We start from the raw sequence: 18,275 nt of genomic DNA, 5'->3' as shown, positions 1-18,275 counted from the left end.
AGAACCACAACGTTCCAAACCTCTGTTAGAACGATAAAGAACAAAAAACATTAAACCGTCAGAAAGAGGTAACATTCTACACTAATTTGATTCAATGACGCTTTTGTTATTCCTTTTCTAGTTTTCAGTTTAGTGACTGTGGCTAGGTCATTGTATGGGGTAATCGGTCTCATACACAACAGATGTGTAGCACTTAACTCAGTGATCCATGGCAGTAATTTTGTGCCAAAACACTGTCCACATGCCAGCTATCATGCAGGATGCTGTGCTTCTCAATTGCTACCCAGATAGTTGTCCTGCTATGATCTCGGGTTACAGGGTAAAGAGCGCAGGGCATTACAGAGTGAGTGGGGCTATGCAGGGTATTACAGAGTGAGTGGGGCTATGCAGGGTATTACAGAGTGAGTGGGGCTATGCAGGGCATTACAGAGTGAGTGGGGCTATGCAGGGTATTACAGAGTGAGTGGGGCTATGCAGGGTATTACAGAGTGAGTGGGGCTATGCAGGGCATTACAGAGTGAGTGGGGCTATGCAGGGTATTACAGAGTGAGTGGGGCTATGCAGGGTATTACAGAGTGAGTGGGGCTATGCAGGGTATTACAGAGTGAGTGGGGCTATGCAGGGTATTACAGAGTGAGTGGGGCTATGCAGGGCATTACAGAGTGAGTGGGGCTATGTAGGGCATTACAGAGTGAGTGGGGCTATGCAGGGCATTACAGAGTGAGTGGGGCTATGCAGGGTATTACAGAGTGAGTGGGGCTATGCAGGGTATTACAGAGTGAGTGGGGCTATGCAGGGTATTACAGAGTGAGTGGGGCTATGTAGGGCATTACAGAGTGAGTGGGGCTATGCAGGGCATTACAGAGTGAGTGGGGCTATGCAGGGCATTACAGAGTGAGTGGGGCTATGCAGGGCATTACAGAGTGAGTGGGGCTATGCAGGGTATTACAGAGTGAGTGGGGCTATGCAGGGTATTACAGAGTGAGTGGGGCTATGCAGGGCATTACAGAGTGAGTGGGGCTATGCAGGGCATTACAGAGTGAGTGGGGCTATGCAGGGCATTACAGAGTGAGTGGGGCTATGCAGGGCATTACAGAGTGAGTGGGGCTATGCAGGGTATTACAGAGTGAGTGGGGCTATGCAGGGTATTACAGAGTGAGTGGGGCTATGCAGGGCATTACAGAGTGAGTGGGGCTATGCAGGGCATTACAGAGTGAGTGGGGCTATGCAGGGTATTACAGAGTGAGTGGGGCTATGCAGGGCATTACAGAGTGAGTGGGGCTATGCAGGGCATTACAGAGTGAGTGGGGCTATGCAGGGTATTACAGAGTGAGTGGGGCTATGCAGGGCATTACAGAGTGAGTGGGGCTATGCAGGGCATTACAGAGTGAGTGGGGCTATGCAGGGCATTACAGAGTGAGTGGGGCTATGCAGGGTATTACAGAGTGAGTGGGGCTATGCAGGGCATTACAGAGTGAGTGGGGCTATGCAGGGCATTACAGAGTGAGTGGGGCTATGCAGGGTATTACAGAGTGAGTGGGGCTATGCAGGGTATTACAGAGTGAGTGGGGCTATGCAGGGTATTACAGAGTGAGTGGGGCTATGCAGGGTATTACAGAGTGAGTGGGGCTATGCAGGGCATTACAGAGTGAGTGGGGCTATGCAGGGTATTACAGAGTGAGTGGGGCTATGCAGGGCATTACAGAGTGAGTGGGGCTATGCAGGGTATTACAGAGTGAGTGGGGCTATGCAGGGTATTACAGAGTGAGTCACCATGTTGCAGCACAATGGTCCTGGCTCTCCAGCTAATTGTTTGGCCCACAGCCTGGGACACAATCGGAGACTATTTAGCCACTTGGCACTAAGAGTTCAAAGATGCGGGCCCCTGAGGTGACCTGATAAGATCAGATGGGTAGCAATATAAAATAGCTCCACTTTGCTCTCTGATTGGCTAGATGGAATTCCTGCCAAGTTGGCAATGGAGATTCCAAAACAATTGCATTGCAACTAACGAGCTTATCTATGCTGAACAAATCCTCCCCAAAACCAACATTTTCTATATAAGTTACACACAGGTGATGGCCTAGTAGGTTACTGTTGTACAACAGAGTGGTTGCGTGCAACAGTAAGTGCTACAGTAAGTTGATTAGCTGAAGTTAATTTGTCCACCCACTGGGCAGCAGGTAGCCTAGCGATTAAGAGTATTGGGCCAGTAACCGAATGGTCGCTAGTTTGAATCCCCAAGGTGGAAAAATGAGCAAGGCAGTTAAGCCCCAACAACAACTGCTCCCTGGGTGCTGATGATGTTGAATAAGGCAGCCCCCAACCCCCTCCCCCCCGCAACTCTCTGATTCAGAGGGGTTGGGTTTAAATGCGAAAGACACATTTTGGTTGAATGCATTCAGTTGTGCAACTGACTAGGTGTCCCTTTCCCATTATTAAGCTGAATTAAGGGTCATTAACCTACATTTTCTATTATGTAACTGTTAAAGCCCCCCTGTATTCTTTTAAACTTTTGTCCAAAATGCTCAGTCTGATTCCAAGTCATGTCCAACCAAGTTGTAGAAACATCAAGGATGATTAATGGAAACAGGATGCACCTGAGCTCAATTGTGAATCTCATAGCAAAGGGTCTGAATACTTATGTAAAAGCTATTTCAGTTTTTTTTAAATACATTTGCAAAAACTTCTACAAACCTGTTTTCACTGTCGTTATGGGCTATTCAAATCAAAGTGTATTAGTCACATGGGTCGAATACAACAGGTGTAGACCCTAACCGACAATGCAGTTTAAAAAAAGGAAGGATAAAAATAAGAGATAAAAGTAACAAGTAATTTAAAGAGCAGCAGTAAAATAACAATAGCGAGACTATATACAGGGGGGCACCGATGCAGAGTCAATGTGCGGAGGCACCAGATAGTTGAGGTAGTATGTACAGTACATGTAGGTAGAGTTATTAAGGTGACTATGCATAGATGACGACAGAGAGTAGCAGTGGTGTAAAGAGAGAGAGAGGGGGGGGCAATGCAAATAGTCTGGGTAGCCATTTGACTAGATGTTCAGTCATCTGGGGGTAGAAGCTGTTTAGAAGCCTCTTGAACCTAGACTTGGCGCTCCGGTACCACTTGCCGTGCGGTAGCAGAGAGAACAGTCTATGACTAGGGTGGCTGGAGTCTTTGACAATTTTTAGGGCCTTCCTCTGACACTGACTGGTATAGAGGTCCTGGATGGCAGGAAGCTTGGCCCCAGTGATGTACTGGGCCATTCGCACTACCCTTTGTAGTGCCTTGCAGTCAGAGGCCGAGCAGTTGCCATACCAGGCAGTGATGCAACCAGTTAGGATGCTCTCGATGGTGCAGCTGTAGAACCTTTTTGAGGACCTGAGGACCCATGCCAAATATTTTCAGTCTCCTGAGGGGGAATAGGTTTTGTTGTGCCCCCTTCATGAATGTCTTGGCGTGCTTGGACCATGTTAGTTTGTTGGTGATGTGGACACCAAGGAACTTGAAGCTCTCAACCTGCTCCACTGCAGCCCTGTCGATGAGAATGGGGGCGTGCTCGGTCCTCTTTTTCCTGTAGTCCACAATCATCCCCTTTGTCTTGATCACGTTAAGGGAGAGGTTGTTGTCTTGGCACCACATGGCCAGGTCTCTGACCTCCTCCCTATAGACTGTCTCATTGTTGTCGATGATCAAGCCTTCCACTGTTGTGTCATCGGCAAATTTAATGATGGTGTTGGAGTCGTGCCTGGCCGTGCAGTCATGAGTGAACAGGGAGTATAGGAGGGGACTGAGCACGTACCCCTAAGGGGCCCCTGTGTTGAGGATCAGCGTGGCGGATGTGTTGTTACCTATCCTTACCACCTGGGGGCGGCTCGTCAGGAAGTCCAGGATCCAGTGACAGAGGGAGGTGTTTAGTCCCAGGGTCCTTAACTTATTGATGAGCTTTGAGGGCACTATGTTGTTGAACGCTGAGCTGTAGTCAATGAATAGCATTCTCACATGCAGCTGAAGTCGGAAGTTTACATACACCTTAGCCAAATACATTTAAACTCAGTTTACCCAGGTTGTGTATTTATAACATATGTGGTAATACTGGGACCTTATCTGAGGTGAGGCTCCCTAAATTCAGACAGCACCTATTTCGCCCCTGGTGATTTTTATTTAACCTTTATTTAACTAGGCAAGTCAGTTAAGAACACATTCTTATTTACAATGATGGCCTACCAGAAGGCAAAAGGCCTCCTTCGGGGGTTGGGATAAAATAATATAGGACAAAACACACATCACAACAAGAGAGACACCGCAACACTACATAAAGAGAGACCTAAGACAACAACATAGCATGGCAGCAACACATGACAACAGAGCATGGTAGCAACACAACATGACAACATGGCAGCAGCACAACACGGTAGCAGCACAAAACATGGTACAAACATGATTGGGCACTGACAACAGCACAAAGGCCAAGAAGGTAGAGACAACAATACATCACGTGAAGCAGCGACAATTGTCAGTAAGAGTGTCCATGATTGAGTCTGTGAATGAAGAGATGGAGATAAAACTGTCCAGTTTGAGTGTTTTTTGCAGCTCGTTCCAGTCGCTAGCTGTAGCGAACTGAAAAGAGGAGCGACCCGGGGATGTGTGTGCTTTGGGGACCTTGAACAGAATGTGACTGGCAGAACGGGTGTTGTATGTGGAGGATGAGGGCTGCAGTAGATATCTCAGATAGAGGGGAGTGAGGCCTAAGAGGGTTTTATAAATAAGCATCAACCAGTGGGTCTTGCGACGCGTATACAGTTTACAGAGGACTATAGAGTGCAGTGATGTGTCCTATAAGGAGCATAGGTGGCAAATCTGAGGGCCGAATGGTAAAGAACATCTAGCCGCCCGAGAGCACCCTTACCTGCCAATCTATAAATTTACGTTTCCGTAATCTAGCATGGGTAGGATGGTCATCTGATTCAGGGTTATTTTGGCAGCTGTGGTGAAAGAGGAGCAATTACGATAGAGGCTATTACATTTTTTTTTATAAATGCTTCTCCAATTTCAACTTTACTGGACCAGTCTCTTTGACACAACAATGAATGATCAAGGGGTTGGCTAAAGCACAAACAGATCTGGCTATGGCATTATGGGCAAGATCTTAATTGCATACTCCTCTCCTCGTCTCCTCAAAACCCATCGGATGAGAAAACCCAGAGGTCCCTTCCCTCTGACCTTCTCCTCCAATGGGTTTTGAGGAGGTGGCAAGGAGAGAAGACGTGAGGAGTATGCAATTGAGATTCTCCCATGGTTGAGCTCAGTTTCCTGGTCTAGGTCACATGGGCAAGAAGAACGCCTGACCCTATAGGCTATATGAGGGATAAAAACAGCGCTGAGAGGCTCAGATCATACACCTGAACTAACATTACCCCCAGATTTAGTCTGCAGGATGATTCTTAATTGAACCACTGGTGATGTAGGCTATCCATTAGTTCTAGCCAGCCCCAGCCTTGAGTTGAGGTTAATTTTGACCAGGATTGTCTTCATTAATGGAGGAGCCTATCTTTGCACTTAAAGCCATATCTCTCTGCGGGTGGCCTCTTCTCTCTTCACTCTTCACTCTTCCCCCCTTTCCCCTCTCTCTCCTTCCACGTTTCCCTCGCACTAAGCACCCTTTCCAGTATTACACCAGTATCTTCTTGACGAGCTGCTATAAAGGGCTTAGCAAACAAGATTAGAGAACAAAATCTCTCTCAATGGGCCATCTGCCTAGCTGAGCCTGAGCCCTGGCCGGGAGCTGTTCTGTAGCAACACGGAACACAACTTCCTCAGCCGACATAAGCAAGGAGGAGAGAATCACTTCAGAATGACTTGTTAAAAAAACAGATACATTTTCTGGATTCTGAACTATGCAAACTCATAAGGAGGGCCTAACATTGTTGTATGATTCCAAAGGAAGTACCTGTCGTGTCAACCCTGGTTACCTTTTCAACCCTTCGGAGTTAAAACTACTACGGATTTAAGATGTCGGACTCTTCATTGAAATGCCTTTTGTGTACACTTTCGTTCATTTTAGCGTTGGGAATAAGAACAGGTATGTATGCAGGCCTAACAAACAGTCAAGCTACACTTTCGCAATTAAGATGGAGTTGTTGTCTAATGCGTTTTATCGTTTTATCACAGACGCTGCATCTGGGGAAGGACCTCTTCTTCCTGACGGACAGGATCTATATTACAAAACAGTTAGAATATCACCTATTCTATCGGTTCCTCAAAGCATAGTTCATTTACCTCTCCTCAAGGTCTCACACAAGGACCATGGCGCTATCCTCCGGCAGAAGCGCAACGTGCTTTTCCCCAGCGGGGTCAAACTTTGTGCTGAAGAGAGTGTGCAACAATCCATTGCAAATCACCTCAGCTACTTTCACCTGCGAGGTAAGACCACCACCACTCACCTGCATGTATAATGATGGAGGAAGAAGTGGCCCTCCCCAAATCTGAGGTGGCAAGTCTGCGCGTGTGGTCCGTTCCGTCAACCCTTACCCAGACCATAGAGAATGCCTACAGTGGCTTCAGAAATTATTCACACCCCTTGAATTTTCATTTTTTTTTTTGTGTAAACAGCCTGAATTTAAAATGGATTAAATTGAGATTTTGTGTCACTGGCCTACACACAATACCCCATAATGTCAAAGTGGAATTATGTTTTAATACATTTTAACAAATTGTTTTAAAATGAAAAGTTAAAATGTCTTGAGTCAATAAGTATTCAACCCCTTTGTTATGGCAAGCCTAAATAAGTTCAGGAGTAAAAATGTGCTTAACAAGTCACATAATAAGTTGCATGGACTCACTCTGTGTGCAATAATAGTGTTTAAAATCATTTTTTAATGACTACCTCATCTCTGTACCCCACACATACAATTATCTGTAAGGTCCCTCATTCAAGCAGTACATTTCAAACACAAAGACCAAGGACAGTTTCCAATGCCTCGCAAAGAAAGGCACCTATTCGTAGATGGGTAGAAATAAAAAGCAGACATTAAATAGCCCTTTGATCAAATCAAATGTATTTATATAGCCCTTCTTACATCAGCTGATATATCAAAGTGCTGTACAGAAACCCAGCCTAAAACCCCAAACAGCAAGCAATGCAGGTGTAGAAGCACGATGGCTAGGAAAAACTCCCTAGAAAGGCCAAAACCTAGGAAGAAACCTAGAGAGGAACCAGGCTATGAGGGGTGGCCAGTCCTCTTCTGGCTGTGCCGGGTGGAGATTATAACAGAACATGGCCAAGATGTTCAAACGTTCATAAATGACCAGTATAGTCAAATAATAATAATCACAGTAGTTTTTGAGGTTGCAACAAGTCAGCACCTCAGGAGTAAATGTCAGTTGGCTTTTCATAGCCAATCATTGAGAGTATCTCTACCGGTCCTGCGAGAGTTAAAAACAGCAGGTCAGGGACAGGTAGCACGTCCGGTGAACAGGTCAGGGTTCCATAGCCGCAGGCAGAACAGTTGAAACTGGAGCAGCAGCACGGACAGGTGGACTGGGGACAGCAAGGAGTCATCATGCCAGGTAGTCCTGAGGCATGGTCCTAGGGCTCAGGTCCTCCCGAGAGAGAGAAAGAAAGAAAGAGAGAATTAGAGAGAGCATACTTAAATTCACACAGGACACCGGATAAGACAGGAGAAATACTCAAGATATAACAGAATGACCCTATCCCCCCGACACATAAACTACTGCAACATAAATACTGGAGGCTGAGACAGGAGGGGTCAGGAGACACTGTGGCCCCATCCGATGATACCCCCAGACAGGGCCAAACAGGCAGGATATAACCCCACCCACTTTGCCAAGCACAGCCCCCACACCACTAGAGGGATATCTTCAACCACCAACTTACCATCCTGAGACAAGGCCGAGTATAGCCCACAAAGATCTCCGCCACGGCACAACCCAAGGGGGGGCGCCAACCCAGACAGGGACACCACGTCAGTGACTCAACCCACTCAAGTGACGCACCCCTCCTAGGGACGGCATGGAAGAGCACCAGTAAGCCAGTGACCCCTGTAATAGGGTTAGAGGCAGAGAATCCCAGTGGAGAGAGGGGAACCGGCCAGGCAGAGACAGCAAGGGCGGTTCGTTGCTCCAGAGCCTTTCCGTTCACCTTCACACTCCTGGGCCAGACTACACTCAATCATATGACCCACTGAAGAGATGAGTCTTCAGTAAAGACTTAAATGTTGAGACCGTGTCTGCGTCTCTCACATGGGTAGGCAGACCATTCCATAAAATGGAGCTCTATAGGAGAAAGCCCTGCCTCCAGCTGTTTGCTTAGAAATTCTAGGGACAATTAGAAGGCCTGTGTCTTGTGACCGTAGCGTACGTGTAGGTATGTACGGCAGGACCAAATCGGAAAGATGGGTAGGAGCAAGCCCATGTAATGCTTTGTAGGTTAGGAGTAAAACCTTGAAATCAGCCTTGGCCTTAACAGGAAGCCAGTGTAGGGAGGCTAGCAATGGAGTAATATGATAACATTTTGGGGTTCTAGTCAGGATTCTAGCAGCCGTATTTAGCACTAACTGAAGTTTATTTAGTGCTTTATGCAGGTAGCCAGAAAGTAGAGCATTGCAGTAGTCTAACCTAGAAGTAACAAAAGCATGGAATAATTTTTCTGCATCATTTTTGGACAGAAAGTTACTGATTTTTGCAATGTTACGTAGATGGAAAAAAGCTGTCCTTGAAACAGTCTTGATATGTTCGTCAAAAGAGAGATCAGGGTCCAGAGTAACGCCGAGGTCCTTCACAGTTTTATTTGAGACGACTGTACAACCATCAAGATTAATTGTCAGATTCAACAGAAGATCTCTTTGTTTCTTGGGACCTAGAACAAGCATCTCTGTTTTGTCCGAGTTTAAAAGTAGAACGTTTGCAGCCATCCACTTCCTTATGTCTGAAACACAGGCTTCTAGGGAGGGCAATTTTGGGGCTTCACCATGTTTCATTGAAATGTACAGCTGTGTGTCATCCGCATAGCAGTGAAAGTTAACATTATGTTTTCGAATGACATCCCCAAGAGGTAAAATATATAGTGAAAACAATAGTGGTCCTAAAACGGAACCTTGAGGAACACCGAACTTTACAGTTGATTTGTCAGAGGACAAACCATTCACAGAGACAAATTGATATCTTTTCGACAGATAAGAACTAAACCAGGCCAGAACTTGTCCGTGTAGACCAATTTGGGTTTCCAATCTCTCCAAAAGAATGTGGTGATCGATGGTATCAAAAGCAGCACTAAGGTCTAGGAGGACGAGGACAGATGCAGAGCCTCGGTCTGAAGCCATTAAAAGGTAATTTACCACCTTCACAAGTGCAGTCTCAGTGCTATGATGGGGTCTAAAACCAGACTGACGCATTTCGTATACATTGTTTGTCTTCAGGAAGGCAGTGAGTTGCTGCTCAACAGCTTTGTCAAACATTTTTTAGACAAAAATCCTGTTTGCAATTAGGCGCTGAGGTAAATCCAACAAAACACATCACTGAGTACCACTTCATTATTTCAAGCATGGTGGTGGCTGCATCATGTCATGGGTATGCTTGTCATCGGCATGGACTAGGGAGTTAAAAAAATAAAAAAATAAAAAATGGAATAGAGCTAAGCACAGGCAAAATCCAACAGGAAAACCTGGTTCAGTCTGCATACCAACAGACACTGGGAGACAAATTCACCTTTAAGCAGGACAATAACCTAAAAAACAAGAATAAATATACACTGGAGTTGCTTACCAAAATTACATTGAATGTTCCTGAGTGGTCTAGCTACAGTTTGACTTAAATTGTTTTGAAAATCTATGGCAAGACATGAAAATGGCTGTCTAGCAATGATCAATAACCAACTTGTCAGAGCTTGGATAATTTTTTACAGAATAATGTGAAATTATTGTACAGTCCAGGTGTGCAAAACTCTTAGAGACTTACCCAGAAATACACAGATGTAATCGTTGCCAAACGTGATTCTAACATGTATTGACTCAAGGGTGTGAATACTTAAAGTACCAGTCAAAAGTTTGGACACACCTACTCATTGCAGTTTATTTTTTTTACTATTGTAGAATAATAGTGAAGACATCAAAACTATGAAATGACACATATGGAATTATCAAAAAAGTATTAAACAAATCAAAATATATTTTATATGTCACGATCGTCAATGGGAGAGAGAGAGGACCAAGGCGCAGCGTGTGGAAAATACATCTTCTCTTTATTAGAAGAAGGACAACGAAACAAAACAACAAACATGAAGCTATCAAAGACTAAGTGCAAACATGCAACATAGACACAGACAATTACCCACAAAACCCCAATGCCTATGACTGCCTTAAATATGGCTCTCAATCAGAGACAATGAACCACAGCTGCCTCTAATTGAGAACCAATCTAGGCAGCCATAGACATAACTAGACAACTACACTAGACACTACAAAAACACATACATTCCCCATGTCACACCCTGACCTAACTAAAAAACATAAAGAAAACAAAGAATACTAAGGCCAGGGCGTGACATTATATTTGAGATTCAGGCTGTAACACAACAAAATGTGGAATAAGTCAAGGGGTATGAAAATGTTATGAAGGCACTACAGCCCTAAAAAGATGAGGTGTATGTCATCACCGTATTGAGATTTGGGTCTCAACCTAAAGTATTTTCCCTCTTCAACATCCAATTTTCAGGCAACATCTGCTCTACTTTAGATGAATTTCCTGGCAATAAGTATGTCACACTGTAGGTCGCACTGTATGTCACACTGTAGGTCGCACTGTATGTCGCACTGTATGTGAGGATAAGCCCATTTAGAGACTTGAGCCAGGTAGCAGCACCTACACAGAGGGGGAGGGAGAGACATTCCTGACTCTGAGAAGGATGTTGGGCGTGAGCAGGCAGGTTAAAAGTCAAACTCTTAGAACATGTGTCCAGCCACTCAAGGTGAGAGAGAGAGGCTTAGGGTTTTGAGAGGGAGGAGCTTTTGAGATGGTGGAGTGAGTGAGTCTGTAGGGCCTGTAGTCGGACTAATCAGTGGTCAGTGTGCAGGATAGCTCTGTATGGGATTCCAGTCTTGTGGGCTACTGAGACACTGACCTGGCTGGACTAAGTTAGAGGGTTGCTAACATTCCATCCTTGGCTTTTTGGCTAACTCTGGAGTCTCCCGGCATTGTCTCGCGATGAATAGTATAGGTATAGTAGGATGAATAGTATAGTAGGATGAATAGTATAGTAGGATGAATAGTATAGGTATAGTAGGATGAATAGTATAGTAGGATGAATAGTATAGGTATAGTAGGATGAATAGTATAGTAGGATGAATAGTATAGGTATAGTAGGATGAATAGTATAGTAGGATGAATAGTATAGGTATAGTAGGATGAATAGTATAGTAGGATGAATAGTATAGTAGGATGAATAGTATAGTAGGATGAATAGTATTGGTAGCACTTTACAACTCCACATAATAAAGCATTTATAAAGGATTAGTAAATAATTTATTCATTAATTACTCCCATAATTGTAAATGTTGGTAACCTAGTTATTCATACATTTATAAACAACTTTTAAAGTATTTAATAACGATTCATAAGATCATTCCCAAGATGTTTAATATACAAGTAACTGCCAAAATAATGGAAACACGAGAGTAAATGAGGGATACAAAGTATATTGAAAGCAGGCGCATCCACACGGGTGTGGTTTCTGAGTTAATTAAGCAATTAACATCCCATCATGCTTAGGGTCATGTATAAAAATGCTGGGCATTAATTTGGCTACCGTGGCTATACCCCCATAGCAGGACAATGCCCCCATCCACAGGGCACGTGTAGTTACTGAATGGTTTGATGAGCATGAAAATGATGTAAACCACATGCCATGACCATCTCCGTTACCAGAGCTTAACCCAATTGAACACTTACAGGAGATTCTGGAGTGACGCCTGAGACAGCGTTTTCCACCACCATTAACAAAACACCAAATTATGTAATTTCTCGTGGAAGAATGGTGTCACATCCCTCCAATAGAGTTCCAGACGCTTGTAGAATCTATTCCAAGGTGCATTGAATCTGTTCTGGCTCGTGGTGCCCAACACCTTATTAAGACACTTTATGTTGCCCTTTCCTTTATTTTGGCAGTTATCTGTAGGTCCTTAATTCCATCATTTGGAGTTTTGTTAATGGTGGTGGAAAACGCTGTCTCACTCCAGAATCTCCTGTAAGTGTTCAATTGGGTTAAGCTCTGGTGACGGAGACGGCCATGGCATATGGTTTACATCATTTAATAATCATTAGTTTCATTTTTTTGTGTTGGCTATTTACACTTTAGAAATATTTTATAAATGTTTTGAGTGACCAGTGTAATTTCTCACAAAAAGATGGACATGCCATTGGTAGACATTCCAGCAGTATCTGATGCTCAAAATGGCCCTGAGAACATATCAATGGTTAAACAATAAGCACACAAAATATATTGAAACTTTTATTACAAAACGGTCTACTGTTGTAATAGTGTGATATGTACCTTCAGACACACTGAGTATGCTGAGTAAAATACCGTTTTTAGTCCAAAAATGCTAACATAAGCGTTTCTTGGCAGCAGCGGATGGATGCATTGTCTTAGGGCCTAGCCTTTTGTGGGCCCCAAGATGCATTTAGTTGGGGAGCGTGCCCGGTTGGTAATTCAATCATGATCACTACAAGTTAGTTTACTAGACTACTTTACCAATTTAAAAAGCTTTAGCTGACATGGCAGTGTTAATCTCCTCAACAATAACTGACGAAAAATACTCGCCAACGACCTACTATAGAGATGAGATGCTATGGAAAAAAGGATAACTATTACAAATGACTTTTCATTTTAGTTTACGAAAATGGGATGAGACAAGAATTCCATGTGATACTAATGAACATTATATTTGACATGAAGCTCCTATTCATCAGTTTTGTCCAACGCTTAGCATGCATACAGAATAGTTCATGCAATCCTCTCATTTGGAAAAATGTACATTTTTCAGTTGTGTTGTCTAATTGAGCTGATCTGCCAGCTCTTCCTCAGGGGTCACTTCAGTCACTCGTCAATCTTTTGAACTGATGCAAAGCCAGAACACTTGACTTGTAACTAACCTCAACTAGAAACAATGTTTACGCTTTCTCTTACTTTCATATAGGCTATTTCTGCTTTGATCACAACAGAAGCTCTATTTTCCCATGTGCGCTGTTATTCATTCATCTGTGTTGCTGCTCTTGCGCCGCGGTCCGCAAGTTGCGCTGTCCTTTTTGTTGTTGCTATTTGTCTGCGGTTAAAAGACTGAAGCACTGGAAGATTTAAATGTTGTATACAGTATGTAACATTTCTACCTGCAAACCGTACAGGCTACATCTCCCTGTTGTATGATTAGTTCGCGGTCGCGAGGCTGCCAACTTTAGCAAAACATTAAAGTTACAACTCTTCCTCAAGTCCTTGCAACAGTTGTTTCACAATCGTTTGTGTGAATAAAATGTTAGATATATTTCCTTTAACGTCCTGTGTTGTGTGCTTATTGTTTTACCATTGATATGTTCTAGAATATTTTGAGACCTTAAGGAGCATTGGGATTGTTGGAATGTCTACCAATGACATGTCCATCTTTTTGTGAGAAATTACACTGGCCACTCAATACAGCCCACAAAATACTTAACTAATGATTAGTAGTAAATGGTTTATAAGGACGTATAATAAACATCAATGGCGTTCTGACGTTGCTCGCCCTAATATTTATATATTTATTAATTCCATTCTTTTACTTTAGATTTGTGTGTATTGTTGTGAATTGTTAGATATTACTGCACTGTTGGTGCTAGGAACACAAGCATTTCGCTACACCCGCAATAACATCAGCTAAAAATGTGTATGTTGACCAATAAAACTTGAATTCATTAGATTTTATTTGAATGGAGCACCGATTAATAAATTATGAATAAATTATTTACAAATCCATTATGAATGCTTTATTACATGCAGTTATTATAAAGTACTACCAAGCTATTACAGGGTGTTTTCGTTGTACAGTAAATAAATAAATAAATAAAATAATGACTTTCAAGAGATTGGTCCAATTTGGCAACCAAAACTTTAGTTTCAGCCCAGCACTTACTAACAGACCTGATTCAACTCAACATCTGCTCATCAAGACCTTCCTCCAGCTGGACTGGAACACATCCCACCCTGTAGCTCTTTAGACCAGGGCTGTGGTTGGTGAATGTCAGAGTATAGATGCAGGTAGGTGAGATAAGCACAATGATTGAGGAAATATAGTGCAATATTATATAGGTTATTATATCAAACATGTATACCTCAATCACATATTAGTAGTAATGAAATAACAAAATGCCACTAGAGAAAAACGATCCGGTCCAGCCAGCTGTTGTGTGTAGGCTACATCTCCCTCTTGTATGACTAGTTCGCGGTCACGAGGTTGCCAACTTTAGCAAAACATTAACGTTACAACTCTTCTCATGTAGATGAGTTGAATTGGGAAGAGAATAGTTGGGACAGCGTTATGGTTTTGGGCAGATACTTTCCTGTATGAACTCATCTTTAACGTATTAACCCAGGGAGAAGCTTGATGATATGGGGATTGGGGAAATAATTTGGGTCCAGGGATGATACAGTACACTCTTAGAAAAAAAGTGCTATCTAGAACCTAAAAGGGTTTTTGGCTGTCCCTACAGGATAACAAATTTTGCTTCCAGGTAGAACCCTTTTGCTTCCAGGTAGAACCTTTTTGGGTTCCATGTAAAAACCATTTCCATAGAGGGTTCTACATGGCACCCAAAAGGGTTCTACCTGCAACCAAAAAGGGTTATACCTGAAGCCAAAAATGGTTCTCCTGTAGGGACACAGGACACAGGACACCCTTTTGGAACCCTTTTTCTTAAGAGTGTAGATGTAGAGGAAAAGCAGTGAGGGTTGGGTAGGTAGCTGCAGGTCATTGGGTAGGTGACTTGTAAGCTGATTTATGGAGAAGGGTTACATCACTGGTTTGGCAGTGGCATGACAGTGGAGAGTGATACTGAGGTCAGGCAGATAGGCACACAGCATGTCTGCGTAACCACAACCCTGCTGTGGCAGAGCTAAACATGGAATCAGTTAACTCTGACCTGGCGGGGGTTATGTACTGTAACACTTATAGTCACACTGTGATCGACACATGAGCTAATATGCCAGCTAAGATTTACCTCAGGGGTCACAGCTCTAGAACTAGACAGCCACAGCCTGCGTGCTGTAGTTTTCATCAATGCCTCTTGTAATCCTCAGAGACAGAAAGAATGGGTTCTTTCGCCAATATGTGACCTGTGTGTGTTCAGTGTGTCAGGAGACGGTGTGGGAGGCCTTCAAGATCTTCTGGGACCGCCTCCCGAACCAGGAAGAGTACCAGACCTGGATGAGCCAATGCCTGGACGGCACAGCCACCGCTCTGGCGATGGGCAAAAACTTTAGCCAATCAAAGGAGCACCTGGCCCTGGTTGAGAGTGTGAGTCTCTCTAGTCTCCATGAAATTACCATCATCATGTACAGTACAGTCAAAAGTTTGGACACACCAACTCATTCAAGAGTTTTTCTTTATTTTTGCTATTTTCTACACCGTAGAATAATATTGAACACACCAAAACTATGAAATAACATAGCCCAAGCAAGTGTTCAACATGTCAAAACATATTTTAGATTCTTCAAAGTAGCCACCCTTTGCCTTGATGACAGCTTTGCACACTCTTGGCATTCTCTCAACCAGCCTCATGAGGTGGTCACCTGGAATGCATTTCAATTAACAGGTGTGCCTTGTTAAAAGTTCATTTATGTAGGGCCTCCCGGGTGGCGCAGTGGTCTAGAGCACTGCATCGCAGTGCTATGCTGCGCCACCAGAGTCTGGGTTCGCGCCCAGGCTCTGTCGCAGCCGGCCGCGACCGGGAGGTCCGTGGGGCGACGCACAATTGGCTTAGCGTCGTCCGGGTTAGGGAGGGTTTGGCCGGTAGGGATATCCTTGTCTCATCGCGCTCCAGCGACTCCTGTGGCGGGCCGGGCGCAGTGCGCGCTAACCGAGGGGGGCGGGTGCACGGTGTTTCCTCCGACACATTGGTGCGGCTGGCTTCCGGGTTGGAGGCGCGCTGTGTTAAGAAGCAGTGCGGCTTGGTTGGGTTGTGCTTCGGAGGACGCATGACTTTCGACCTTCGTCTCTCCCGAGCCCGTACGGGAGTTGTAGCGATGAGACAAGATAGTAATTACTAGCGATTGGATACCACGAAAATTGGGGAGAAAATTTAAATTTAAAAAAAAAAGGTCATTTATGGAATTTATTTCCTTCTTAATGCATTTGAGCCAATCAGTTGTGTTGTGACAAGGCAGGGTTTGTATACAGAAGATATATATTTTTTTACCCTATTTGGTAAAAGACCAAGTCCATATTATGGCAAGAACATCTCAAATGAGCAAAGAGAAACGACAGTCCATCATTACTTTAAGACATGAAGGTCAGTCAATTAGGACTGACCTTCATAAGAGCTGCGATGAAACTGGCTCTTATGAGGACCGACACAGGAATGGAAGACCCAGAGTTACCTCTGCTGCAGAGGATAAGTTAATTAGAGTTACCAGCCTTAGAAATTGCAGCCCAAATAAATGCTTCACAGAGTTCAAGTAGCAGAGACATCTCAACATCAACTGTTCAGAGGAGACTGCGTGAATCAGGCCTTCATGGTCGATTTGCTGCAAAGATACCACTACTAAAGGACACAAATAATAAGAAGAGACTTGCTTGGGCCAAGAAACACGAGCAATGGACATTAGACCGGTGGAAATCTGTTCTTTGGTCTGATGAGTCCAAATTTGAGATTTTTGGGTCCAATCGCCGTGTCTTTGTGAGACACAGAGTAGGTGAACGGTTGAACTCCGCATGTGTGTCGTTCCCACCATGAAGCATGGAGGAGGAGGAGGTGTGATGGTGTGGGTATGCTTTGCTGGTGACACTGTCTGTGATCTATTTAGAATTCAAGGGACACTTTACCAGCATGGCTACCACAGCATTCTTGCACACGCCATCCCATCTGGTTAGCGCTTATTATGACTATCATTTGTTTTTCAACAGGACAATAACCCAGCACACCTCCAGGTTGTGTAAGGGCTATTTGACCAAGAAGGAGAGTGATGGAGTGCTGTATCAGATGACCTAGCCTCTACAATCACCGACCTCAACCCAATTAAGATGGTTTGGGATGAGTTGGACGGCAGAGTGAAGGATAAGCAGCCAACAAGTACTCATCATAAGGGAACTCCTTTAAGACTGTTGGAAAAGCATTTCAGGTGAAGCTGGTTGAGAGAATGACAGTGTGCAAAGCTGTCATCAAGGCAAAGGGTGGCTACTTTAAAGAGTCTAAAATATATTTTGATTTGCCTAACACTTTGTTAGTTTCTACATGATTCCATATGTGTTATTCCATAGTTTTGATGTGTTCATTATTATTCTACAATGTAGAAAATAGTAAAATGTGGAATAAGTCAAGGGGTATGAATACTTTATGAAGGCTCTGGATATGCTACAGTTCTCAGCCATATAAACATGAGGTGTGTGTCATCACTGCATTGAGTAGGTGTGTCCAAACTTTTGACTGGTACTGTATGTCTGCAACTTCTACATCATTATTCATCCAAATTGTGATGGCTTTCAGCTGTAATTTGTATGTGTGTGTGTAACTACTATATTCACGCTTCAATCGTTACTTGCTGTTGTATCATTTCTGTCTTCCATCTTTGCCATTTCAGAGAACGTTGCTGACAGGGTTAAAAAGGTAAAGTATGTAATCCTGTCATAGTTACTTTCATTGCCATTGTAACATTTCTTGGAGGGTATTCACTGTGAATTACCCTTGTCTTACATGTGTCTCATTCTTTTCCCCATTGCTGCTCTCTCTCTCTCTACTCCTGCTCCACCAACTGTAGTGAGCCCAACAACTCATGGCTACATATGTGCAGGTAAAGTTCTGAAGGTTCTTCAACCTTACCTGGCCATATTACTCCTCATCCTCTCCCCCATTGCTGTGGCCGTACAGTTCATTTGGGAACATTTTCAGACCCCTTGACTTTTTCCACATTTTCTTATGTTACCACCTTATTCTAAAATGGATCCCAAAAATAATAATCGTCATCAATCTACACACAATACCCCATAATGACGAAGCAAAACAGGTTTCTAGAAATG

This window comes from Salvelinus alpinus, chromosome 20, assembly GCF_045679555.1.
Source record: "Salvelinus alpinus chromosome 20, SLU_Salpinus.1, whole genome shotgun sequence".
NCBI classification, from domain to species: Eukaryota; Metazoa; Chordata; class Actinopteri; order Salmoniformes; family Salmonidae; genus Salvelinus; species Salvelinus alpinus.
This window is presented reverse-complemented; position numbering follows the sequence as displayed.